We start from the raw sequence: 27,670 nt of genomic DNA, 5'->3' as shown, positions 1-27,670 counted from the left end.
GAGCACGGTGATGACAGGGGCCATGGAGTATTGTAATGACAAGGCCATGGAACATTGTGATGACAAGTATCATGGAGCTTTGTGATGACACGAGCATTCATCATTATGATGACAAGAGTTCTGGAGCATTGTGATGACAAGGGCATGGAGCATTGTGATTACAGGGTCATGGAGCATTGTGATGACAACTGTCATGGAACATTGTGATGACAGGGTTCATGGAGCATTGTGATTAAAGGGGCCATGGAGCATTTTGATGACAAGGGCAGGCGAACATTTTGATTACATTGGTAATGGAGCATTGTGATGACATGGGCAGGGAACATTGTGAAGACAGGTGTAATGGAACATTGTGATTACAGGGGACATGGAGCATTTTGATGACATGGGCAGGCAACATTGTGATGACAGGTGTCATGGAGCATTGTGATGACAATTGTCATGGAACGTTGTGCTGACAGGGATCATGGAGCATTGTGATGAGACGGTCATTGGAGCATTGTGATGACAGGCGTACTGGAGCCTTCTGAGGAAAGGTGTCATGGGTCATTGTGATTACAGCGATCATGGAACATTGTAATGACAGGGGCCATGGAGCATTGTGATGACAGGGGTCATGGGGCATTGTGATCACAGGGGCCATGTATAATTGTGATGACAAAGGCCATGGAGCATTGTGATGACAGTTGTCATGGAGCATTGTGTTGAAAGGGGCATGGAGCATTGTGACGACAATGGTCATGGAGCATTGTGATGACTGGTATCATGAAGCGTTGTTCTGAAAAAGGTCATGGGGCAGTGTAATGACAAGTATCACGGAGGATGTGATGAAAGGAGTCATGGAGAATTGTGATTAAATGGATCATGAGGCATTTTGATGACAAGAGTCATGGAACATTGTGATGACAGGGCTAATGGAGCATTGTGATGATAAGGGCTATGGAGCATTGTGATGACTGGGGTCATGGAGCATTGTGATGAAAGGGGTCATGGATCACTACGATGACATGGGTAATGGAGCATTGTGATGATATGAGCATGGAGCATTGTGAGGACAGGGGCCAGGGAGCATTGAGATGATAAGGGCAGGGAACATTGTGATGACAGCAGTCATGGATCATTGTGATGATACCTGTCATGGAACATTGTGCTGACAGGGGCTATAGAGCATTGTGATGACAGGTGTCATGTGGCATTGTGATGACAGTGGTCATAGAGCATTGTGATGACAGGGGTCAAGGAGCATTGTGATGAAAGTGGTCATGGAGCACTGTGATGACACGGGCATGGAGAATTATGATGACAAGAATTCTGGAGCATTGTGATGACAAGGGTATGGAGCATTGTGATTACAGGGGACCAGGAGCATTGTGATTACATGGGCAGTGAGTATTGTGATGACAGGGGTCATGGAGCACTGTGATGACTAGTGTCATGGAACATTGGGAGGACAGGGATCCTGGAGCATTGTGATAAGAGTGGCCTTGGAGCATTATGATGATAGGCGTTAAGGGGCATTGTGATGACAGCGGTCTTGGAGCATTGTGATGAAAGGGATCATGGAGCAATGTGATTACAGGAGCCATGGAGCATTGTGAATGCATAGGCCATGGAGCAATGAAATGACAGGGGTCAAGGAGCATTGTGATGTAAGTTGTCATGGAGCATTGTGATGACAAGTGTCCATGAACATTGTGATGACATGGATCATGGATCATTGTGATGACAAGGGCCATGGCGAATTGTGATGACAGGTGTCATGGGGCATTGTGATGACAGTGGTCATCGAGAATTGTGGGGAAAGGTACCATGGAGCACTGTGATAACAGGGGCCATAGAGCATTGTGATGACAAGTGTCATGGAGCATTGTGATGAGACGGGCATGGAGCATTATGATGCCAAGCGTTCTGGAGCATTGTGGTGACAAGGGCATGGAGCATAGTGATGACAAGAGTTCTGGAGCATTGTGATGAAAAGGGTATGGAGCACTGTGATTACAGGGGACCAGGAGCATTGTGATTACATGGGCAGTGAATATTGTGATGACAGGGGTCATGGAGCACTGTGATGACTAGTGTAATGGAACATTGGGAGGACACGGATCATGGAGCATTGTGATAAGAGTGGCCTTGGAGCATTATGATGATAGGCATCATGGGGCATTGTGATGACAGCGGTCTTGGAGCATTGTGATGAAAGGGATCATGGAGCAATGTGATTACAGGAGCCATGGAGCATTGTGAATGCATAGGCCATGGAGCAATGAAATGACAGGGGTCAAGGAGCATTGTGATGTAAGTTGTCATGGAGCATTGTGATGACAATTGTCCATGAACATTGTGATGACATGGATCATGGATCATTGTGATGACAAGGGCCATGGCGAATTGTGATGACAGGTGTCATGGGGCATTGTGATGACAGTGGTCATCGAGAATTGTGAGGAAAGGTACCATGGAGCACTGTGATAACAGGGGCCATGGAGCATTTTGATGACAAGTGTCATGCAGCATTGTGATGAGACGGGCATGGAGCATTATGATGCCAAGCGTTCTGGAGCATTGTGGTGACAAGGGCATGGAGCATAGTGATGACAAAAGTTCTGGAGCATTGTGATGAAAAGGGTATGGAGCACTGTGATTACAGGGGACCAGGAGCATTGTGATTACATGGGCAGTGAATATTGTGATGACAGGCGTTCATGGAGCACTGTGATGACAAGTGTCATTGAACATTGTGATGACAGGGTTCATGGAGCATTGTGATGAGAGGGGCCTTGGAGCATTATGATGATAGGCGTCATGGGATATTGTGATGAGAGTGGTCATAGAACATTATGATGAAAGGGATCATGGAGCAATGTGCATACAGGAGCCATGGAGCATTGTGAATGCATAGGCCATGGAGCAATGAAATGACAGGGGTCAAGGAGCATTGTGATGTAAGTTGTCATGGAGCATTGTGATGACAAGTGTCCATGAACATTGTGATGACATGGTTCATGGAGCATTGTGATGACAAGTGCCATGGCGAATTGTGATGACAGGTGTCATGGGGCATTGTGATGACAGTGGTCATGTAGAATTGTAATGAAAGGTATCATGGAGGACTCTGACGACAGGGGCCGTGAGGCACTGTGATGACAGTGGTCATCTAGAATTGTGATGAAATATACCAGGGAGCATTGTGATGACAGGGGTCATGGATCACCGCAATTATAGGGGCCATGGAGCATTGTGAATACAAAGATCATGGAGCATTGAGATGACAGGGGTCATGGATCATTGTGATGACAAGGGTCCTGGAACCTTGTGATGACACGGTTCATGGAGCATTGTGATGACAAGGTTCTTCAAGCATTGTGATGACACGGGCATGGAGCATTATGATGACAAGAGTTCTGGAGCATTGTGATGAAAAGGGTATGGAGCACTGTGATTACAGGGGACCAGGAGCATTGTGATTACATGGGCAGTGAATATTGTGATGACAGGGGTTCATGGAGCACTGTGCTGACAAGTGTCATGGAACATTGTGATGACAGGGTTCAAGGAGCATTGTGATGAGACGGGCCTTGGAGCATTATGATGATAGGCGTCATGGGGTATTGTGATGAGAGTGGTCATAGAACATTGTGATGAAAGGGATCATGGAGCAATGTGATTACAGGGGCCATGGAGCATTTTGAATGCATAGGCCATGGAGCAGAGTGATGACAGTGGTCATGGAGCATTGTGATGAATGTGGTCATAGTTCATTGTGATGATAAGTGTCCAGGAACATTGTGATGACATGGATCATGGAGCACTGTGATGACAAGGGCCATGGCGAATTGTGATGACAGGTGTCATGGGGCATTGTGATGACAGTGGTCATCTAGAATTGTGATGAAAGGTAACATGGAGCACTGTGATAACAGGGGCCATGGAGCATTGTGATGACAAAGGCCATGGAGCATTTTGATGACAAGTGTCATGGAGCATTGTGATGAGACGGATATGGAGCATTATGATGCCAAGAGTTCTGGAGCATTGTGGTGACAAGGGCATGGAGCATTGTGATGACAAGGGCCATGGCCAATTCTGATGACAGGTGTCATCGGGCATTGTGATGACAGAGGTTATCTAGCATTGTGATGAAAGATACAATGGATCAATGTGATAACAGGGGCCATGGAGCATTGTGATGATAAAGACCATGGAGCATTTTAATGAAAAGTGTCATGGAGAATTGTGATGAGACGGGCATGGAGCATTATGATGACAAGAGTTCTGGAGCATTGCGTTGACAAGGGAATGGAGCATTGTGATTACAGGGACCATGGAGGATAGTGATGATATCTGTCATGGAATATTGGGCTGACAGGGGCCATGGAGCATTGTGATGACAGGTATAATGTGGCATTGTAATGACAGTGGTCATAGAGCATTGTGATGAAATGGATCATGGAGCAATGTGATTACAGGGACCATGTAGCATTGCGAATGCATAGGCTATGGAGCATTGTGATGACAGGAGTCAAGGAGCATTGTGATGTAAGTGGTCATGGATCATTGTGATGACAAGTGTCCTGGACCACAGTGATGACACGGGTCATGGAGCATTGTGATGGCAAGGGCCATGGCGAATTGTGATGACATGTGTCTTGGGGCATTGTGATGACAGTGGTCATCTAGAATTGTGATAAAAGGTATCATGGAGCACTGTGATGACAGGGGCCATGGAGTATTGTAATGACAAGGCCATGGAACATTGTGATGACAAGTATCATGGAGCTTTGTGATGACACGAGCATTCATCATTATGATGACAAGAGTTCTGGAGCATTGTGATGACAAGGGCATGGAGCATTGTGATTACAGGGTCATGGAGCATTGTGATGACAACTGTCATGGAACATTGTGATGACAGGGTTCATGGAGCATTGTGATTAAAGGGGCCATGGAGCATTTTGATGACAAGGGCAGGCGAACATTTTGATTACATTGGTAATGGAGCATTGTGATGACATGGGCAGGGAACATTGTGAAGACAGGTGTAATGGAACATTGTGATTACAGGGGACATGGAGCATTTTGATGACATGGGCAGGCAACATTGTGATGACAGGTGTCATGGAGCATTGTGATGACAATTGTCATGGAACGTTGTGCTGACAGGGATCATGGAGCATTGTGATGAGACGGTCATTGGAGCATTGTGATGACAGGCGTACTGGAGCCTTCTGAGGAAAGGTGTTATGGGTCATTGTGATTACAGCGATCATGGAACATTGTGATGACAGTGGTCATGGAGCATTGTAATGACAGGGGCCATGGAGCATTGTGATGACAGGGGTCATGGGGCATTGTGATGACAGTGGTCATGGAGCATTGTGATGAAAGGAGTCATGGATCACTACGATGACAAGGGTAATGGAGCATTGTGATGATATGAGCATGGAGCATTGTGATGACAGGGGCCAGGGAGCATTGAGATGAGAAGGGCAGGGAAAATTGTGATGACAGTAGTCATGGATCATTGTGATGATACCTGTCATGGAATATTGTGCTGACAGGGGCAATAGAGCATTGTGATGACAGGTGTCATGTGGCATTGTGATGACAGTGGTCATAGAGCATGGTGATGACAGGGGTCAAGGAACATTGTGATGAAAGTGGTCATGGAGCATTGTGATGACACGGGCATGGAGCACTATGATGACAAGTGTTCTGGAGCATTGTGATGACAAGGGTATGGAACATTGTGATTACAGGGGACCAGGAGCATTGTGATTACATGGGCAGTGAATATTGTGATGACAGGGGTCATGGAGCACTGTGATGACTAGTGTCATGGAACATTGTGATGACAGGGATCATGGAGCATTGTGATGAGAGGGGCCTTGGAGCATTATGATGACAGGCGTCATGGGGCATTGTGATGACAGCGGTCTTGGAGCATTGTGATGAAAGGGATCATGGAGCAATGTGATTACAGGAGCCATGGAGCATTGTGAATGCATAGGCCATGGAGCAATGAAATGACAGGGGTCAAGGAGCATTGTGATGTAAGTTGTCATGGAGCATTGTGATGACAAGTGTCCATGAACATTGTGATGACATGGTTCATGGAGCATTGTGATGACAGGTGTCATGTGGAATTGTGATGAGAGCGGTCATATAGAATTGTGATGAAAGGTATCAGGGAGGACTCTGATGACAGGGGTCGTGGGGCACTGTGATGACAGTGGTCATCTAGAATTGTGATGAAATATACCAGGGAGCATTGTGATGACAGGGGTCATGGATCACCGCAATTACAGGGACCATGGAGCATTGTGAATACAAAGATCATGAAGCATTGAGATGACAGGGGTCATGGATCATTGTGATGACAAGGGTCCTGGAACCTTGTGATGACACGGTTCATGGAGCATTGTGATGACAAGGTTCTTCAAGCATTGTGATGACACGGGCATGGAGCATTATGATGACAAGAGTTCTGGAGCATTGTGATGACAAGGTTATGGAGCATTGTGATTACAGGGGACCAGGAGCATTGTGATTACATGGGCAGTGAATATTGTGATGACAGGGGTCATGGAGCATTGTAATGACAGGGGCCATGGAGCATTGTGATGATAGGGGTCATGGGGCATTGTGATGACAGTGGTCATGGAGCATTGTGATGAAAGGGGTCATGGAGCACTGTGATTACAGGGGCCATGTATAATTGTGATGACAAAGGCCATGGAGCATTGTGATGACAGTTGTCATGGAGCATTGTGTTGAAAGGGGCATGGAGCATTGTGACGACAATGGTCATGGAGCATTGTGATGACTGGTATCATGGAGCATTGTTCTGAAAAAGGTCATGGGGCAGTGTAATGACAAGTATCATGGAGGATGTGATGAAAGGAGTCATGGAGCATTGTGATTAAATGGATCATGAGGCATTTTGATGACAAGAGTCATGGAATATTGTGATGACAGGGCTAATGGAGCATTGTGATGACAAGGGCTATGGAGAATTGTGATGACTGGGGTCATGGAGCATTGTGCTGAAAGTGGTCATGGATCACTACGATGACATGGGTAATGGAGCATTGTGATGATATGAGCATGGAGCATTGTGATGACAGGGGCCAGGGAGCATTGAGATGACAAGGGCAGGGAAAATTGTGATGACAGCAGTCATGGATCATTGTGATGATACCTGTCACGGAATATTGTGTTGACAGGGGCTATAGAGCATTGTGATGACAGGTGTCATGTGGCATTGTGATGACAGTGGTCATAGAGCATGGTGATGACAGGGGTCAAGGAACATTGTGATGAAAGTGGTCATGGAGCATTGTGATGACACGGGCATGGAGCATTATGATGACAAGTGTTCTGGAGCATTGTGATGACAAGGGTATGGAACATTGTGATTACAGGGGACCAGGAGCATTGTGATTACATGGGCAGTGAATATTGTGATGACAGGGGTCATGGAGCACTGTGATGACTAGTGTCATGGAACATTGTGATGACAGGGATCATGGAGCATTGTGATGAGAGGGGCCTTGGAGCATTATGATGACAGGCGTCATGGGGCATTGTGATGACAGCGCCCTTGGAGCATTGTGATGAAAGGGATCATGGAGCAATGTGATTACAGGAGCCATGGAGCATTGTGAATGCATGGGCCATGGAGCAATGAAATGACAGGGGTCAAGGAGCATTGTGATGTAAGTTGTCATGGAGCATTGTGATGACTATTGTCCATGAACATTGTGATGACATGGTTCATGGAGCATTGTGATGACAGGTGTCATGTGGAATTGTGATGAGAGCGGTCATATAGAATTGTGATGAAAGGTATCAGGGAGGACTCTGATGACAGGGGTCGTGGGGCACTGTGATGACAGTGGTCATCTAGAATTGTGATGAAATATACCAGGGAGCATTGTGATGACAGGGGTCATGGATCACCGCAATTACAGGGGCCATGGAGCATTGTGAATACAAAGATCATGAAGCATTGAGATGACAGGGGTCATGGATCATTGTGATGACAAGGGTCCGGGAACCTTGTGATGACACGGTTCATGGAGCATTGTGATGACAAGTTTCTTCAAGCATTGTGATGACACGGGCATGGAGCATTATGATGACAAGAGTTCTGGAGCATTGTGATGACAAGTGTATGGAGCATTGTGATTACAGGGGACCAGGAGAATTGTGATTACATGGGCAGTGAATATTGTGATGACAGGGTTCATGGAACATTGTGATGAGAGGGGCCTTGGAGCATTATGATGATAGGCGTCATGGGGTATTGTGATGAGAGTGGTCATAGAACATTGTGATGAAAGGGATCATGGAGCAATGTGATTACAGGGGCCATGGAGCATTTTGAATGCATAGGCCATGGAGCAGTGTGATGACAGGGGTCATGGAGCATTGTGATGAATGTGGTCATAGTTCATTGTGATGATAAGTGTCCAGGAACATTGTGATGACATGGATCATGGAGCATTGTGATGACAAGGGCCATGGCGAATTGTGATGACAGGTGTCATGGGGCCTTGTGATGACAGTGGTCATCTAGAATTGTGATGAAAGGTAACATGGAGCACTATGATAACAGGGGCCATGGAGCATTGTGATGACAAAGGCCATGGAGCATTTTGATGACAAGTGTCATGGAGCATTGTGATGAGACGGGCATGGAGCATTATGATGCCCAGAGTTCTGGAGCATTGTGGTGACAAGGGCATGGAGCATTGTGATGACAAGGGCCATGGCCAATTCTGATGACAGGTGTCCTCGGGCATTGTGATGACAGAGGTTATCTAGCATTGTGATGAAAGGTACCATGGATCACTGTGATAACAGGGGCCATGGAGCATTGTGATGATAAAGGCCATGGAGCATTTTAATGAAAAGTGTCATGGAGAATTGTGATGAGATGGGCATGGAGCATTATGATGACAAGAGTTCTGGAGCATTGCGTTGACAAGGGAATGGAGCATTGTGATTACAGGGACCATGGAGGAGAGTGATGACATCTGTCATGGAACATTGTGCTGACAGGGGCCATGGAGCATTGTGATGACAGGTATAATGTGGCATTGTAATGACAGTGGTCATAGAGCATTGTGATGAAATGGATCATGGAGCAATGTGATTACAGGGACCATGTAGCATTGCGAATGCATAGGCTATGGAGCATTGTGATGACAGGAGTCAAGGAGCATTGTGATGTAAGTGGTCATGGATGATTGTGATGACAAGTGTCCTGGACCATTGTGATGACACGGGTCATGGAGCATTGTGATGGCAAGGGCCATGGCGAATTGTGATGACATGTGTCTTGGGGCATTGTGATGACAGTGGTCATCTAGAACTGTGATAAAAGGTATCATGGAGCACTGTGATGACAGGGGCCATGGAGTATTGTAATGACAAGGCCATGGAACATTGTGATGACAAGTATCATGGAGCTTTGTGATGACACGAGCATTCATCATTATGATGACAAGAGTTCTGGAGCATTGTGATGACAAGGGCATGGAGCATTGTGATTACAGGGTCATGGAGCATTGTGATGACAACTGTCATGGAACATTGTGATGACAGGGTTCATGGAGCATTGTGATTAAAGGGCAAATGTAGCATTTTGATGACAAGGGCAGGCAAACATTTTGATTACATTGGTAATGGAGCATTGTGATGACATGGGCAGGGAACATTGTGAAGACAGGTGTAATGGAACATTGTGATTACAGGGGACATGGAGCATTTTGATGATATGGGCAGGCAACATTGTGATGACAGGTGTCATGGAGCATTGTGATGACAATTGTCATGGAACGTTGTGCTGACAGGGATCATGGAGCATTGTGATGAGACGGTCATTGGAGCATTGTGATGACAGGCGTACTGGAGCCTTCTGAGGAAAGGTGTCATGGGTCATTGTGATTACAGCGATCATGGAACATTGTGATGACAGTGGTCATGGAGCATTGTAATGACAGGGGCCATGGAGCATTGTGATTACAGCGATCATGGAACATTGTGATGACAGTGGTTATGGAGCATTGTGATGAAAGGGGTCATGGAGCACTGTGATCACACGGGCCATGTATAATTGTGATGACAAAGACCATGGAGCATTGTGATGACAGTTGTCATGGAGCATTGTGTTGAAAGGGGCATGGAGCATTGTGACGACAATGGTCATGGAGCATTGTGATGACTGGTATCATGGAGCATTGTTCTGAAAAATGTCATGGGGCAGTGCAATGACAAGTATCATGGAGGATGTGATGAAAGGAGTCATGGAGCATTGTGATTAAATGGATCATAAGGCATTTTGATGACAAGAGTCATGGAACATTGTGATGACAGGGCTAATGGAGCATTGTGATGACAAGGGCTATGGAGCATTGTGATGACTTGGGTCATGGAGCATTGTGATGAAAGGGGTCATGGATCACTACGATGACATGGGTAATGGAGCATTGTGATGATATGAGCATGGAGCATTGTGATGACAGGGGCCAGGGAGCATTGAGAATGACAAGGGCAGGGAACATTGTGATGACAGCAGTCATGGATCATTGTGATGATACCTGTCATGGAACATTGTGCTGACAGGGGCTATAGAGCATTGTGATGACAGGTGTCATGTGGCATTGTGATGACAGTGGTCATAGAGCATTGTGATGACAGGGGTCAAGGAGCATTGTGATGAAAGTGGTCATGGAGCACTGTGATGACACGGGCATGGAGCATTATGATGACAAGAGTTCTGGAGCATTGTGATGACAAGGGTATGGAGCATTGTGATTACAGGGGACCAGGAGCATTGTGATTACATGGGCAGTGAATATTGTGATGACAGGGGTCATGGAGCACTGTGATGACTAGTGTCATGGAACATTGTGATGACAGGGATCATGGAGCATTGTGATGAGAGGGGCCTTGGAGCATTATGATGATAGGCGTCATGGGGCATTGTGATGACAGCGGTCTTGGAGCATTGTGAAGAAAGGGATCATGGAGCAATGGGATTACAGGGGCCATGGAGCATTGTGAATGCATAGGCCATGGAGCAATGAAATGACAGGGGTCAAGGAGCATTGTGATGTAAGTTGTCATGGAGCATTGTGATCACAAGTGTCCATGAATATTGTGATGACATCGTTCATGGAGCATTGTGATGACAGGTGTCATGGGGAATTGTGATGACAGTGGTCATGTAGAATTGTAATGAAAAGTATCATGGAGGACTCTGATGACAGGGGCCGTGGAGCACTGTGATGACAGTGGTCATCTAGAATTGTGATGAAATATACCAGGGAGCATTGTGATGACAGGGGTCATGGATCACCGCAATTATAGGGGCCATGGAGCATTGTGAATACAAAGATCATGGAGCATTGAGATGACAGGGGTCATGGATCTTTTTGGAGACAATGGTCCTGGAACCTTGTGATGACACGGTTCATGGATCATTGTGAAGACAAGGTTCCTCAAGCATTGTGAGGACACAGGCATGGAGCATTATGATGACAAGTGTTCTGGAGCATTGTGATGAATAGGGTATGGAGCACTGTGATTATAGGGGACCAGAAGCATTGTGATTACATGGGCAGTGAATATTGTGATGACAGGGGTCATGGAGCACTGTGATGACTAGTGTCATGGAATATTGGGAGGACAGGGATCCTGGAGCATTGTGATAAGAGTGGCCTTGGAGCATTATGATGATAGGCGTTATGGGGCATTGTGATGACAGCGGTCTTGGAGCATTGTGATGAAAGGGATCATGGAGCAATGTGATTAAAGGAGCCATGGAGCATTGTGAATGCATAGGCCATGGAGCAATGAAATGACAGGGGTCAAGGAGCATTGTGATGTAAGTTTTCATGGAGCATTGTGATGACAAGTGTCCATGAACATTGTGATGACATGGATCATGGATCATTGTGATGACAAGGGCCATGGCGAATTGTGATGACAGGTGTCATGGGGCATTGTGATGACAGTGGTCATCGAGAATTGTGGGGAAAGGTACCATGGAGCACTGTGATAACAGGGGCCATAGAGCATTGTGATGACAAGTGTCATGGAGCATTGTGATGAGACGGGCATGGAGCATTATGATGCCAAGCGTTCTGGAGCATTGTGGTGACAAGGGCATGGAGCATAGTGATGACAAGAGTTCTGGAGCATTGTGATGAAAAGGGTATGGAGCACTGTGATTACAGGGGACCAGGAGCATTGTGATTACATGGGCAGTGAATATTGTGATGACAGGGGTCATGGAGCACTGTGATTACTAGTGTAATGGAACATTGGGAGGACACGGATCATGGAGCATTGTGATAAGAGTGGCCTTGGAGCATTATGATGATAGGCATCATGGGGCATTGTGATGACAGCGGTCTTGGAGCATTGTGATGAAAGGGATCATGGAGCAATGTGATTACAGGAGCCATGGAGCATTGTGAATGCATAGGCCATGGAGCAATGAAATGACAGGGGTCAAGGAGCATTGTGATGTAAGTTGTCATGGAGCATTGTGATGACAATTGTCCATGAACATTGTGATGACATGGATCATGGATCATTGTGATGACAAGGGCCATGGCGAATTGTGATGACAGGTGTCATGGGGCATTGTGATGACAGTGGTCATCGAGAATTGTGAGGAAAGGTACCATGGAGCACTGTGATAACAGGGGCCATGGAGCATTTTGATGACAAGTGTCATGCAGCATTGTGATGAGACGGGCATGGAGCATTATGATGCCAAGCGTTCTGGAGCATTGTGGTGACAAGGGCATGGAGCATAGTGATGACAAAAGTTCTGGAGCATTGTGATGAAAAGGGTATGGAGCACTGTGATTACAGGGGACCAGGAGCATTGTGATTACATGGGCAGTGAATATTGTGATGACAGGCGTTCATGGAGCACTGTGATGACAAGTGTCATTGAACATTGTGATGACAGGGTTCATGGAGCATTGTGATGAGAGGGGCCTTGGAGCATTATGATGATAGGCGTCATGGGATATTGTGATGAGAGTGGTCATAGAACATTATGATGAAAGGGATCATGGAGCAATGTGCATACAGGAGCCATGGAGCATTGTGAATGCATAGGCCATGGAGCAATGAAATGACAGGGGTCAAGGAGCATTGTGATGTAAGTTGTCATGGAGCATTGTGATGACAAGTGTCCATGAACATTGTGATGACATGGTTCATGGAGCATTGTGATGACAAGTGCCATGGCGAATTGTGATGACAGGTGTCATGGGGCATTGTGATGACAGTGGTCATGTAGAATTGTAATGAAAGGTATCATGGAGGACTCTGACGACAGGGGCCGTGAGGCACTGTGATGACAGTGGTCATCTAGAATTGTGATGAAATATACCAGGGAGCATTGTGATGACAGGGGTCATGGATCACCGCAATTATAGGGGCCATGGAGCATTGTGAATACAAAGATCATGGAGCATTGAGATGACAGGGGTCATGGATCATTGTGATGACAAGGGTCCTGGAACCTTGTGATGACACGGTTCATGGAGCATTGTGATGACAAGGTTCTTCAAGCATTGTGATGACACGGGCATGGAGCATTATGATGACAAGAGTTCTGGAGCATTGTGATGAAAAGGGTATGGAGCACTGTGATTACAGGGGACCAGGAGCATTGTGATTACATGGGCAGTGAATATTGTGATGACAGGGGTTCATGGAGCACTGTGCTGACAAGTGTCATGGAACATTGTGATGACAGGGTTCAAGGAGCATTGTGATGAGACGGGCCTTGGAGCATTATGATGATAGGCGTCATGGGGTATTGTGATGAGAGTGGTCATAGAACATTGTGATGAAAGGGATCATGGAGCAATGTGATTACAGGGGCCATGGAGCATTTTGAATGCATAGGCCATGGAGCAGAGTGATGACAGTGGTCATGGAGCATTGTGATGAATGTGGTCATAGTTCATTGTGATGATAAGTGTCCAGGAACATTGTGATGACATGGATCATGGAGCACTGTGATGACAAGGGCCATGGCGAATTGTGATGACAGGTGTCATGGGGCATTGTGATGACAGTGGTCATCTAGAATTGTGATGAAAGGTAACATGGAGCACTGTGATAACAGGGGCCATGGAGCATTGTGATGACAAAGGCCATGGAGCATTTTGATGACAAGTGTCATGGAGCATTGTGATGAGACGGATATGGAGCATTATGATGCCAAGAGTTCTGGAGCATTGTGGTGACAAGGGCATGGAGCATTGTGATGACAAGGGCCATGGCCAATTCTGATGACAGGTGTCATCGGGCATTGTGATGACAGAGGTTATCTAGCATTGTGATGAAAGATACAATGGATCAATGTGATAACAGGGGCCATGGAGCATTGTGATGATAAAGACCATGGAGCATTTTAATGAAAAGTGTCATGGAGAATTGTGATGAGACGGGCATGGAGCATTATGATGACAAGAGTTCTGGAGCATTGCGTTGACAAGGGAATGGAGCATTGTGATTACAGGGACCATGGAGGATAGTGATGATATCTGTCATGGAATATTGGGCTGACAGGGGCCATGGAGCATTGTGATGACAGGTATAATGTGGCATTGTAATGACAGTGGTCATAGAGCATTGTGATGAAATGGATCATGGAGCAATGTGATTACAGGGACCATGTAGCATTGCGAATGCATAGGCTATGGAGCATTGTGATGACAGGAGTCAAGGAGCATTGTGATGTAAGTGGTCATGGATCATTGTGATGACAAGTGTCCTGGACCACAGTGATGACACGGGTCATGGAGCATTGTGATGGCAAGGGCCATGGCGAATTGTGATGACATGTGTCTTGGGGCATTGTGATGACAGTGGTCATCTAGAATTGTGATAAAAGGTATCATGGAGCACTGTGATGACAGGGGCCATGGAGTATTGTAATGACAAGGCCATGGAACATTGTGATGACAAGTATCATGGAGCTTTGTGATGACACGAGCATTCATCATTATGATGACAAGAGTTCTGGAGCATTGTGATGACAAGGGCATGGAGCATTGTGATTACAGGGTCATGGAGCATTGTGATGACAACTGTCATGGAACATTGTGATGACAGGGTTCATGGAGCATTGTGATTAAAGGGGCCATGGAGCATTTTGATGACAAGGGCAGGCGAACATTTTGATTACATTGGTAATGGAGCATTGTGATGACATGGGCAGGGAACATTGTGAAGACAGGTGTAATGGAACATTGTGATTACAGGGGACATGGAGCATTTTGATGACATGGGCAGGCAACATTGTGATGACAGGTGTCATGGAGCATTGTGATGACAATTGTCATGGAACGTTGTGCTGACAGGGATCATGGAGCATTGTGATGAGACGGTCATTGGAGCATTGTGATGACAGGCGTACTGGAGCCTTCTGAGGAAAGGTGTTATGGGTCATTGTGATTACAGCGATCATGGAACATTGTGATGACAGTGGTCATGGAGCATTGTAATGACAGGGGCCATGGAGCATTGTGATGACAGGGGTCATGGGGCATTGTGATGACAGTGGTCATGGAGCATTGTGATGAAAGGAGTCATGGATCACTACGATGACAAGGGTAATGGAGCATTGTGATGATATGAGCATGGAGCATTGTGATGACAGGGGCCAGGGAGCATTGAGATGAGAAGGGCAGGGAAAATTGTGATGACAGTAGTCATGGATCATTGTGATGATACCTGTCATGGAATATTGTGCTGACAGGGGCAATAGAGCATTGTGATGACAGGTGTCATGTGGCATTGTGATGACAGTGGTCATAGAGCATGGTGATGACAGGGGTCAAGGAACATTGTGATGAAAGTGGTCATGGAGCATTGTGATGACACGGGCATGGAGCACTATGATGACAAGTGTTCTGGAGCATTGTGATGACAAGGGTATGGAACATTGTGATTACAGGGGACCAGGAGCATTGTGATTACATGGGCAGTGAATATTGTGATGACAGGGGTCATGGAGCACTGTGATGACTAGTGTCATGGAACATTGTGATGACAGGGATCATGGAGCATTGTGATGAGAGGGGCCTTGGAGCATTATGATGACAGGCGTCATGGGGCATTGTGATGACAGCGCCCTTGGAGCATTGTGATGAAAGGGATCATGGAGCAATGTGATTACAGGAGCCATGGAGCATTGTGAATGCATAGGCCATGGAGCAATGAAATGACAGGGGTCAAGGAGCATTGTGATGTAAGTTGTCATGGAGCATTGTGATGACAAGTGTCCATGAACATTGTGATGACATGGTTCATGGAGCATTGTGATGACAGGTGTCATGTGGAATTGTGATGAGAGCGGTCATATAGAATTGTGATGAAAGGTATCAGGGAGGACTCTGATGACAGGGGTCGTGGGGCACTGTGATGACAGTGGTCATCTAGAATTGTGATGAAATATACCAGGGAGCATTGTGATGACAGGGGTCATGGATCACCGCAATTCCAGGGACCATGGAGCATTGTGAATACAAAGATCATGAAGCATTGAGATGACAGGGGTCATGGATCATTGTGATGACAAGGGTCCTGGAACCTTGTGATGACACGGTTCATGGAGCATTGTGATGACAAGGTTCTTCAAGCATTGTGATGACACGGGCATGGAGCATTATGATGACAAGAGTTCTGGAGCATTGTGATGACAAGGTTATGGAGCATTGTGATTACAGGGGACCAGGAGCATTGTGATTACATGGGCAGTGAATATTGTGATGACAGGGGTCATGGAGCATTGTAATGACAGGGGCCATGGAGCATTGTGATGATAGGGGTCATGGGGCATTGTGATGACAGTGGTCATGGAGCATTGTGATGAAAGGGGTCATGGAGCACTGTGATTACAGGGGCCATGTATAATTGTGATGACAAAGGCCATGGAGCATTGTGATGACAGTTGTCATGGAGCATTGTGTTGAAAGGGGCATGGAGCATTGTGACGACAATGGTCATGGAGCATTGTGATGACTGGTATCATGGAGCATTGTTCTGAAAAAGGTCATGGGGCAGTGTAATGACAAGTATCATGGAGGATGTGATGAAAGGAGTCATGGAGCATTGTGATTAAATGGATCATGAGGCATTTTGATGACAAGAGTCATGGAACATTGTGATGACAGGGCTAATGGAGCATTGTGATGACAAGGGCTATGGAGCATTGTGATGACTGGGGTCATGGAGCATTGTGATGAAAGGGGTCATGGATCACTACGATGACATGGGTAATGGAGCATTGTGATGATATGAGCATGGAGCATTGTGATGACAGGGGCCAGGGAGCATTGAGATGACAAGGGCAGGGAAAATTGTGATGACAGCAGTCATGGATCATTGTGATGATACCTGTCACGGAATATTGTGCTGACAGGGGCTATAGAGCATTGTGATGACAGGTGTCATGTGGCATTGTGATGACAGTGGTCATAGAGCATGGTGATGACAGGGGTCAAGGAACATTGTGATGAAAGTGGTCATGGAGCATTGTGATGACACGGGCATGGAGCATTATGATGACAAGGGTTCTGGAGCATTGTGATGACAAGGGTATGGAACATTGTGATTACAGGGGACCAGGAGCATTGTGATTACATGGGCAGTGAATATTGTGATGACAGGGGTCATGGAGCACTGTGATGACTAGTGTCATGGAACATTGTGATGACAGGGATCATGGAGCATTGTGATGAGAGGGGCCTTGGAGCATTATGATGACAGGCGTCATGGGGCATTGTGATGACAGCGCCCTTGGAGCATTGTGATGAAAGGGATCATGGAGCAATGTGATTACAGGAGCCATGGAGCATTGTGAATGCATAGGCCATGGAGCAATGAAATGACAGGGGTCAAGGAGCATTGTGATGTAAGTTGTCATGGAGCATTGTGATGACTATTGTCCATGAACATTGTGATGACATGGTTCATGGAGCATTGTGATGACAGGTGTCATGTGGAATTGTGATGAGAGCGGTCATATAGAATTGTGATGAAAGGTATCAGGGAGGACTCTGATGACAGGGGTCGTGGGGCACTGTGATGACAGTGGTCATCTAGAATTGTGATGAAATATACCAGGGAGCATTGTGATGACAGGGGTCATGGATCACCGCAATTACAGGGGCCATGGAGCATTGTGAATACAAAGATCATGAAGCATTGAGATGACAGGGGTCATGGATCATTGTGATGACAAGGGTCCGGGAACCTTGTGATGACACGGTTCATGGAGCATTGTGATGACAAGTTTCTTCAAGCATTGTGATGACACGGGCATGGAGCATTATGATGACAAGAGTTCTGGAGCATTGTGATGACAAGGGTATGGAGCATTGTGATTACAGGGGACCAGGAGAATTGTGATTACATGGGCAGTGAATATTGTGATGACAGGGTTCATGGAACATTGTGATGAGAGGGGCCTTGGAGCATTATGATGATAGGCGTCATGGGGTATTGTGATGAGAGTGGTCATAGAACATTGTGATGAAAGGGATCATGGAGCAATGTGATTACAGGGGCCATGGAGCATTTTGAATGCATAGGCCATGGAGCAGTGTGATGACAGGGGTCATGGAGCATTGTGATGAATGTGGTCATAGTTCATTGTGATGATAAGTGTCCAGGAACATTGTGATGACATGGATCATGGAGCATTGTGATGACAAGGGCCATGGCGAATTGTGATGACAGGTGTCATGGGGCCTTGTGATGACAGTGGTCATATAGAATTGTGATGAAAGGTAACATGGAGCACTATGATAACAGGGGCCATGGAGCATTGTGATGACAAAGGCCATGGAGCATTTTGATGACAAGTGTCATGGAGCATTGTGATGAGACGGGCATGGAGCATTATGATGCCCAGAGTTCTGGAGCATTGTGGTGACAAGGGCATGGAGCATTGTGATGACAAGGGCCATGGCCAATTCTGATGACAGGTGTCCTCGGGCATTGTGATGACAGAGGTTATCTAGCATTGTGATGAAAGGTACCATGGATCACTGTGATAACAGGGGCCATGGAGCATTGTGATGATAAAGGCCATGGAGCATTTTAATGAAAAGTGTCATGGAGAATTGTGATGAGATGGGCATGGAGCATTATGATGACAAGAGTTCTGGAGCATTGCGTTGACAAGGGAATGGAGCATTGTGATTACAGGGACCATGGAGGAGAGTGATGACATCTGTCATGGAACATTGTGCTGACAGGGGCCATGGAGCATTGTGATGACAGGTATAATGTGGCATTGTAATGACAGTGGTCATAGAGCATTGTGATGAAATGGATCATGGAGCAATGTGATTACAGGGACCATGTAGCATTGCGAATGCATAGGCTATGGAGCATTGTGATGACAGGAGTCAAGGAGCATTGTGATGTAAGTGGTCATGGATGATTGTGATGACAAGTGTCCTGGACCATTGTGATGACACGGGTCATGGAGCATTGTGATGGCAAGGGCCATGGCGAATTGTGATGACATGTGTCTTGGGGCATTGTGATGACAGTGGTCATCTAGAACTGTGATAAAAAGTATCATGGAGCACTGTGATGACAGGGGCCATGGAGTATTGTAATGACAAGGCCATGGAACATTGTGATGACAAGTATCATGGAGCTTTGTGATGACACGAGCATTCATCATTATGATGACAAGAGTTCTGGAGCATTGTGATGACAAGGGCATGGAGCATTGTGATTACAGGGTCATGGAGCATTGTGATGACAACTGTCATGGAACATTGTGATGACAGGGTTCATGGAGCATTGTAATTAAAGGGCAAATGGAGCATTTTGATGACAAGGGCAGGCGACCATTTTGATTACATTGGTAATGGAGCATTGTGATGACATGGGCAGGGAACATTGTGAAGACAGGTGTAATGGAACATTGTGATTACAGGGGACATGGAGCATTTTGATGATATGGGCAGGCAACATTGTGATGACAGGTGTCATGGAGCATTGTGATGACAATTGTCATGGAACGTTGTGCTGACAGGGATCATGGAGCATTGTGATGAGACGGTCATTGGAGCATTGTGATGACAGGCGTACTGGAGCCTTCTGAGGAAAGGTGTCATGGGTCATTGTGATTACAGCGATCATGGAACATTGTGATGACAGTGGTCATGGAGCATTGTAATGACAGGGGCCATGGAGCATTGTGATTACAGCGATCATGGAACATTGTGATGACAGTGGTCATGGAGCATTGTGATGAAAGGGGTCATGGAGCACTGTGATCACACGGGCCATGTATAATTGTGATGACAAAGACCATGGAGCATTGTGATGACAGTTGTCATGGAGCATTGTGTTGAAAGGGGCATGGAGCATTGTGACGACAATGGTCATGGAGCATTGTGATGACTGGTATCATGGAGCATTGTTCTGAAAAATGTCATGGGGCAGTGCAATGACAAGTATCATGGAGGATGTGATGAAAGGAGTCATGGAGCATTGTGATTAAATGGATCATAAGGCATTTTGATGACAAGAGTCATGGAACATTGTGATGACAGGGCTAATGGAGCATTGTGATGACAAGGGCTATGGAGCATTGTGATGACTTGGGTCATGGAGCATTGTGATGAAAGGGGTCATGGATCACTACGATGACATGGGTAATGGAGCATTGTGATGATATGAGCATGGAGCATTGTGATGACAGGGGCCAGGGAGCATTGAGAATGACAAGGGCAGGGAACATTGTGATGACAGCAGTCATGGATCATTGTGATGATACCTGTCATGGAACATTGTGCTGACAGGGGCTATAGAGCATTGTGATGACAGGTGTCATGTGGCATTGTGATGACAGTGGTCATAGAGCATTGTGATGACAGGTGTCATGTGGCATTGTGATGACAGTGGTCATAGAGCATTGTGATGACAGGGGTCAAGGAGCATTGTGATGAAAGTGGTCATGGAGCACTGTGATGACACGGGCATGGAGCATTATGATGACAAGAGTTCTGGAGCATTGTGATGACAAGGGTATGGAGCATTGTGATTACAGGGGACCAGGAGCATTGTGATTACATGGGCAGTGAATATTGTGATGACAGGGGTCATGGAGCACTGTGATGACTAGTGTCATGGAACATTGTGATGACAGGGATCATGGAGCATTGTGATGAGAGGGGCCTTGGAGCATTATGATGATAGGCGTCATGGGGCATTGTGATGACAGCGGTCTTGGAGCATTGTGATGAAAGGGATCATGGAGCAATGTGATTACAGGAGCCATGGAGCATTGTGAATGCATAGGCCATGGAGCAATGGAATGACAGGGGTCAAGGAGCATTGTGATGTAAGTTGTCATGGAGCATTGTGATGACTATTGTCCATGAACATTGTGATGACATGGTTCATGGAGCATTGTGATGACAGGTGTCATGTGGAATTGTGATGAGAGCGGTCATATAGAATTGTGATGAAAGGTATCAGGGAGGACTCTGATGACATGCGCCGTGGAGCACTGTGATGACAGTGGTCATCTAGAATTGTGATGAAATATACCAGGGAGCATTGTGATGACAGGGGTCATGGATCACCGCAATTATAGAGGCCATGGAGCATTGTGAATACAAAGATCATGGAGCATTGAGATGACAGGGGTCATGGATCATTGTGATGACAAGGGTCCTGGAACCTTGTGATGACACGGTTCATGGAGCATTGTGATGACAAGGTTCTTCAAGCATTGTGATGACACGGGCATGGAGCATTATGATGACAAGAGTTCTGGAGCATTGTGATGAAAAGGGTATGTAGCACTGTGATTACAGGAGACCAGGAGCAATGTGATTACATGGGCAGTGAATATTGTGATGACAGGGGTTCATGTAGCACTGTGATGACAAGTGTCATAGAACATTGTGATGACAGGGTTCATGGAGCATTGTGATGAGAGGGGCCTTGGAGCATTATGATGATACGCGTTATGGGGCCTTGTGATGACAGCGGTCTTGGAGCATTGTGATGAAAGGGATCATGGAGCAATGTGATTACAGGGGCCATGGAGCATTTTGAATGCATAGGCCATGGCGCCGTGTGATGACAGGGGTCATGGAGCATTGTGATGAATGTGGTCATAGTTCATTGTGATGATAAGTGTCCAGGAACATTGTGATGACATGGATCATGGAGCATTGTGATGACAAGGGCCATGGCGAATTGTGATGACAGGTGTCATGGGGCCTTGTGATGACAGTGGTCATCTAGAATTGTGATGAAAGGTAACATGGAGCACTGTGATAACAGGGCCCATGGAGCATTGTGATGACAAAGGCCATGGAGCATTTTGATGACAAGTGTCATGGAGCATTGTGATGAGACGGGCATGGAGCATTATGATGCCCAGAGTTCTGGAGCATTGTGGTGACAAGGGCATGGAGCATTATGATGACAAGGGCCATGGCCAATTCTGATGACAGGTGTCCTCGGGCATTGTGATGACAGAGGTTATCTAGCATTGTGATGAAAGGTACCATGGATCACTGTGATAACAGGGGCCATGGAGCATTGTGATGATAAAGGCCATGGAGCATTTTAATGAAAAGTGTCATGGAGAATTGTGATGAGACGGGCATGGAGCATTATGATGACAAGAGTTCTGGAGCATTGTGATGACAAGGGTATGGAGCACTATGATTACAGGGGACCAGGAGCATTGTGATTACATGGGCAGTGAATATTGTGATGACAGGGGTCATGGAGCACTGTGATGACTAGTGTCATGGAACATTGTGATGACAGGAATCATGGAGCATTGTGATGAGAGGGGCCTTAGAGCATTATGATGATAGGCGTCATGGGGCATTGTGATGACAGCGGTCTTGGAGCATTGTGATGAAAGGGATCATGGAGCAATGTGCTTACAGGAGCCATGGAGCATTGTGAATGCATAGGCCATGGAGCAATGAAAGGACAGGGGTCAAGGAGCATTGTGATGTAAGTTGTCATGGAGCATTGTGATGACAAGTGTCCATGAACATTGTGATGACATGGTTCATGGAGCATTGTGATGACAAGTGCCATGGCGAATTGTGATGACAGGTGTCATGGGGCATTGTGATGACAGTGGTCATGTAGAATTGTAATGAAAGGTATCATGGAGGACTTTGACGACAGGGGCCGTGAGGCACTGTGATGACAGTGGTCATCTAGAATTGTGATGAAATATACCAGGGAGCATTGTGATGACAGGGGTCATGGATCACCGCAATTATAGGGGCCAGGGAGCATTGTGAATACAAAGATCATGGAGCATTGAGATGACAGGGGTCATGGATCATTGTGATGACAAGGGTCCTGGAACCTTGTGATGACACGGTTCATGGAGCATTGTGATGACAAGGTTCTTCAAGCATTGTGATGACAGGGGCATGGAGCATTATGATGACAAGAGTTCTGGAGCATTGTGATGAAAAGGGTATGGAGCACTGTGATTACAGGGGACCAGGAGCATTGTGATTACATGGGCAGTGAATATTGTGATGACAGGGGTTCATGGAGCACTGTGCTGACAAGTGTCATGGAACATTTTGATGACAGGGTTCATGGAGCATTGTGATGAGACGGGCCTTGGAGCATTATGATGATAGGCGTCATGGGGTATTGTGATGAGAGTGGTCATAGAACATTGTGATGAAAGGGATCATGGAGCAATGTGATTACAGGGGCCATGGAGCATTTTGAATGCATAGGCCATGGAGCAGTGTGATGACAGGGGTCATGGAGCATTGTGATGAATGTGGTCATAGTTCATTGTGATGATAAGTGTCCAGGAACATTGTGATGACATGGATCATGGAGCATTGTGATGACAAGGGCCATGGCGAATTGTGATGACAGGTGTCATGGGGCATTGTGATGACAGTGGTCATCTAGAATTGTGATGAAAGGTAACATGGAGCACTGTGATAACAAGGGCCATGGAGCATTGTGATGACAAAGGCCATGGAGCATTATGATGACAAGTGTCATGGAGCATTGTGATGAGACGGACATGGAGCATTATGATGCCCAGAGTTCTGGAGCATTGTGGTGACAAGGGCATGGAGCATTGTGATGACAAGGGCCAGGGCCAATTCTGATGACAGGTGTCATCGGGCATTGTGATGACAGAGGTTATCTAGCATTGTGATGAAAGGTACAATGGATCAATGTGATAACAGGGGCCATGGAGCATTGTGATGATAAAGACCATGGAGCATTTTAATGAAAAGTGTCATGGAGAATTGTGATGAGACGGGCATGGAGCATTATGATGACAAGAGTTCTGGAGCATTGCGTTGACAAGGGAATGGAGCATTGTGATTACAGGGACCATGGAAGAGAGTGATGACATCTGTCATGGAATATTGGGCTGACAGGGGCCATGGAGCATTGTGATGACAGGTATAATGTGGCATTGTAATGACAGTGGTCATAGAGCATTGTGATGAAATGGATCATGGAGCAATGTGATTACAGGGACCATGTAGCATTGCGAATGCATAGGCTATGGAGCATTGTGATGACAGGAGTCAAGGAGCATTGTGATGTAAGTGGTCATGGATCATTGTGATGACAAGTGTCCTGGACCATTGTGATGACACGGGTCATGGAGCATTGTGATGGCAAGGGCCATGGCGAATTGTGATGACATGTGTCTTGGGGCATTGTGATGACAGTGGTCATCTAGAATTGTGATAAAAGGTATCATGGAGCACGGTGATGACAGGGGCCATGGAGTATTGTAATGACAAGGCCATGGAACATTGTGATGACAAGTATCATGGAGCTTTGTGATGACACGAGCATTCATCATTATGATGACAAGAGTTCTGGAGCATTGTGATGACAAGGGCATGGAGCATTGTGATTACAGGGTCATGGAGCATTGTGATGACAACTGTCATGGAACATTGGGATGACAGGGTTCATGGAGCATTGTGATTAAAGGGGCCATGGAGCATTTTGATGACAAGGGCAGGCGAACATTTTGATTACATTGGTAATGGAGCATTGTGATGACATGGGCAGGGAACATTGTGAAGACAGGTGTAATGGAACATTGTGATTACAGGGGACATGGAGCATTTTGATGACATGGGCAGGCAACATTGTGATGACAGGTGTCATGGAGCATTGTGATGACAATTGTCATGGAACGTTGTGCTGACAGGGATCATGGAGCATTGTGATGAGACGGTCATTGGAGCATTGTGATGACAGGCGTACTGGAGCCTTCTGAGGAAAGGTGTCATGGGTCATTGTGATTACAGCGATCATGGAACATTGTGATGACAGTGGTCATGGAGCATTGTAATGACAGGGGCCATGGAGCATTGTGATGACAGGGGTCATGGGGCATTGTGATGACAGTGGTCATGGAGCATTGTGATGAAAGGGGTCATGGAGTACTGTGATCACAGGGGCCATGTATAATTGTGATGACAAAGGCCATGGAGCATTGTGATGACAGTTGTCATGGAGCATTGTGTTGAAAGGGGCATGGAGCATTGTGACGACAATGGTCATGGAGCATTGTGATGACTGGTATCATGGAGCATTGTTCTGAAAAAGGTCATGGGGCAGTGTAATGACAAGTATCATGGAGGATGTGTTGAAAGGAGTCATGGAGCATTGTGATTAAATGGATCATGAGGCATTTTGATGACAAGAGTCATGGAACATTGTGATGACAGGGCTAATGGAGCATTGTGATGACAAGGGCTATGGAGCATTGTGATGACTGGGGTCATGGAGCATTGTGATGAAAGGGGTCATGGATCACTACGATGACATGGGTAATGGAGCATTGTGATGATATGAGCATGGATCATTGTGATGACAGGGGCCAGGGAGCATTGAGAATGACAAGGGCAGGGAACATTGTGATGACAGCAGTCATGGATCATTGTGATGATACCTGTCATGGAACATTGTGCTGACAGGGGCTATAGAGCTTTGTGATGACAGGTGTCATGTGGCATTGTGATGACAGTGGTCATAGAGCATTGTGATGACAGGGGTCAAGGAGCATTGTGATGAAAGTGGTCATGGAGCACTGTGATGACACGGGAATGGAGCATTATGATGACAAGAGTTCTGGAGCATTGTGATGACAAGGGTATGGAGCATTGTGATTACAGGGGACCAGGAGCATTGTGATTACATGGGCAGTGAATATTGTGATGACAGGGGTCATGGAGCACTGTGATGACTAGTGTTATGGAACATTGTGATGACAGGGATCATGGAGCATTGTGATGAGAGGGGCCTTGGAGCATTATGATGATAGGCGTCATGGGGCCTCGTGATGACAGCGGTCTTGGAGCATTGTGATGAAAGGGATCATGGGGCAATGTGATTACAGGAGCCATGGAGCATTCTGAATGCATAGGCCATGGAGCAATGGAATGACAGGGGTCAAGGAGCATTGTGATGTAAGTTGTCATGGAGCATTGTGATGACTATTGTCCATGAACATTGTGATGACATGGTTCATGGAGCATTGTGATGACAGGTGTCATGTGGAATTGTGATGAGAGCGGTCATATAGAATTGTGAGGAAAGGTATCAGGGAGGACTCTGCTGACAGGGGCCGTGGAGCACTGTGATGACAGTGGTCATCTAGAATTGTGATGAAATATACCAGGGAGCATTGTGATGACAGGGGTCATGGATCACCGCAATTATAGAGGCCATGGAGCATTGTGAATACAAAGATCATGGAGCATTGAGATGACAGGGGTCACGGATCATTGTGATGACAAGGGTCCTGGAACCTTGTGATGACACGGTTCATGGAGCATTGTGATGACAAGGTTCTTCAAGCATTGTGATGACACGGGCATGGAGCATTATGATGACAAGAGTTCTGGAGCATTGTGATGACAAGGGTATGGAGCACTATGATTACAGGGGACCAGGAGCATTGTGATTACATGGGCAGTGAATATTGTGATGACAGGGGTCATGGAGCACTGTGATGACTAGTGTCATGGAACATTGTGATGACAGGAATCATGGAGCATTGTGATGAGAGGGGCCTTAGAGCATTATGATGATAGGCGTCATGGGGCATTGTGATGACAGCGGTCTTGGAGCATTGTGATGAAAGGGATCATGGAGCAATGTGCTTACAGGAGCCATGGAGCATTGTGAATGCATAGGCCATGGAGCAATGAAATGACAGGGGTCAAGGAGCATTGTGATGTAAGTTGTCATGGAGCATTGTGATGACAAGTGTCCATGAACATTGTGATGACATGGTTCATGGAGCATTGTGATGACAAGTGCCATGGCGAATTGTGATGACAGGTGTCATGGGGCATTGTGATGACAGTGGTCATGTAGAATTGTAATGAAAGGTATCATGGAGGACTCTGACGACAGGGGCCGTGAGGCACTGTGATGACAGTGGTCATCTAGAATTGTGATGAAATATACCAGGGAGCATTGTGATGACAGGGGTCATGGATCACCGCAATTATAGGGGCCAGGGAGCATTGTGAATACAAAGATCATGGAGCATTGAGATGACAGGGGTCATGGATCATTGTGATGACAAGGG

The 27,670-nt window shown here is 46.3% G+C and overlaps 1 long non-coding RNA gene across 2 annotated transcripts; it reads left to right on the top strand.

Moving 5' to 3' along the window:
- Window positions 1-50: 50 nt before the first annotated feature.
- On the top strand, window positions 51-24,101 carry LOC309622269. Of its 2 annotated transcripts, none has more exons than XR_014240655.1 (3): window positions 51-66; window positions 1,233-1,333; window positions 24,064-24,101. It is a non-coding gene; the product is annotated as an uncharacterized lncRNA (long non-coding RNA). The 2 variants fall into 2 exon arrangements; XR_014240656.1 differs by lacking the exon at window positions 24,064-24,101 and adding an exon at window positions 3,948-4,018.
- The last annotated feature ends 3,569 nt before the right edge of the window (window positions 24,102-27,670 follow it).

Source organism: Balaenoptera borealis (assembly GCF_965194805.1).
Source record: "Balaenoptera borealis genome assembly, contig: HAP1_SCAFFOLD_1971, whole genome shotgun sequence".
In the NCBI taxonomy this organism is placed as follows: domain Eukaryota; kingdom Metazoa; phylum Chordata; class Mammalia; order Artiodactyla; family Balaenopteridae; genus Balaenoptera; species Balaenoptera borealis.
This window is presented reverse-complemented; position numbering and strand designations above follow the sequence as displayed.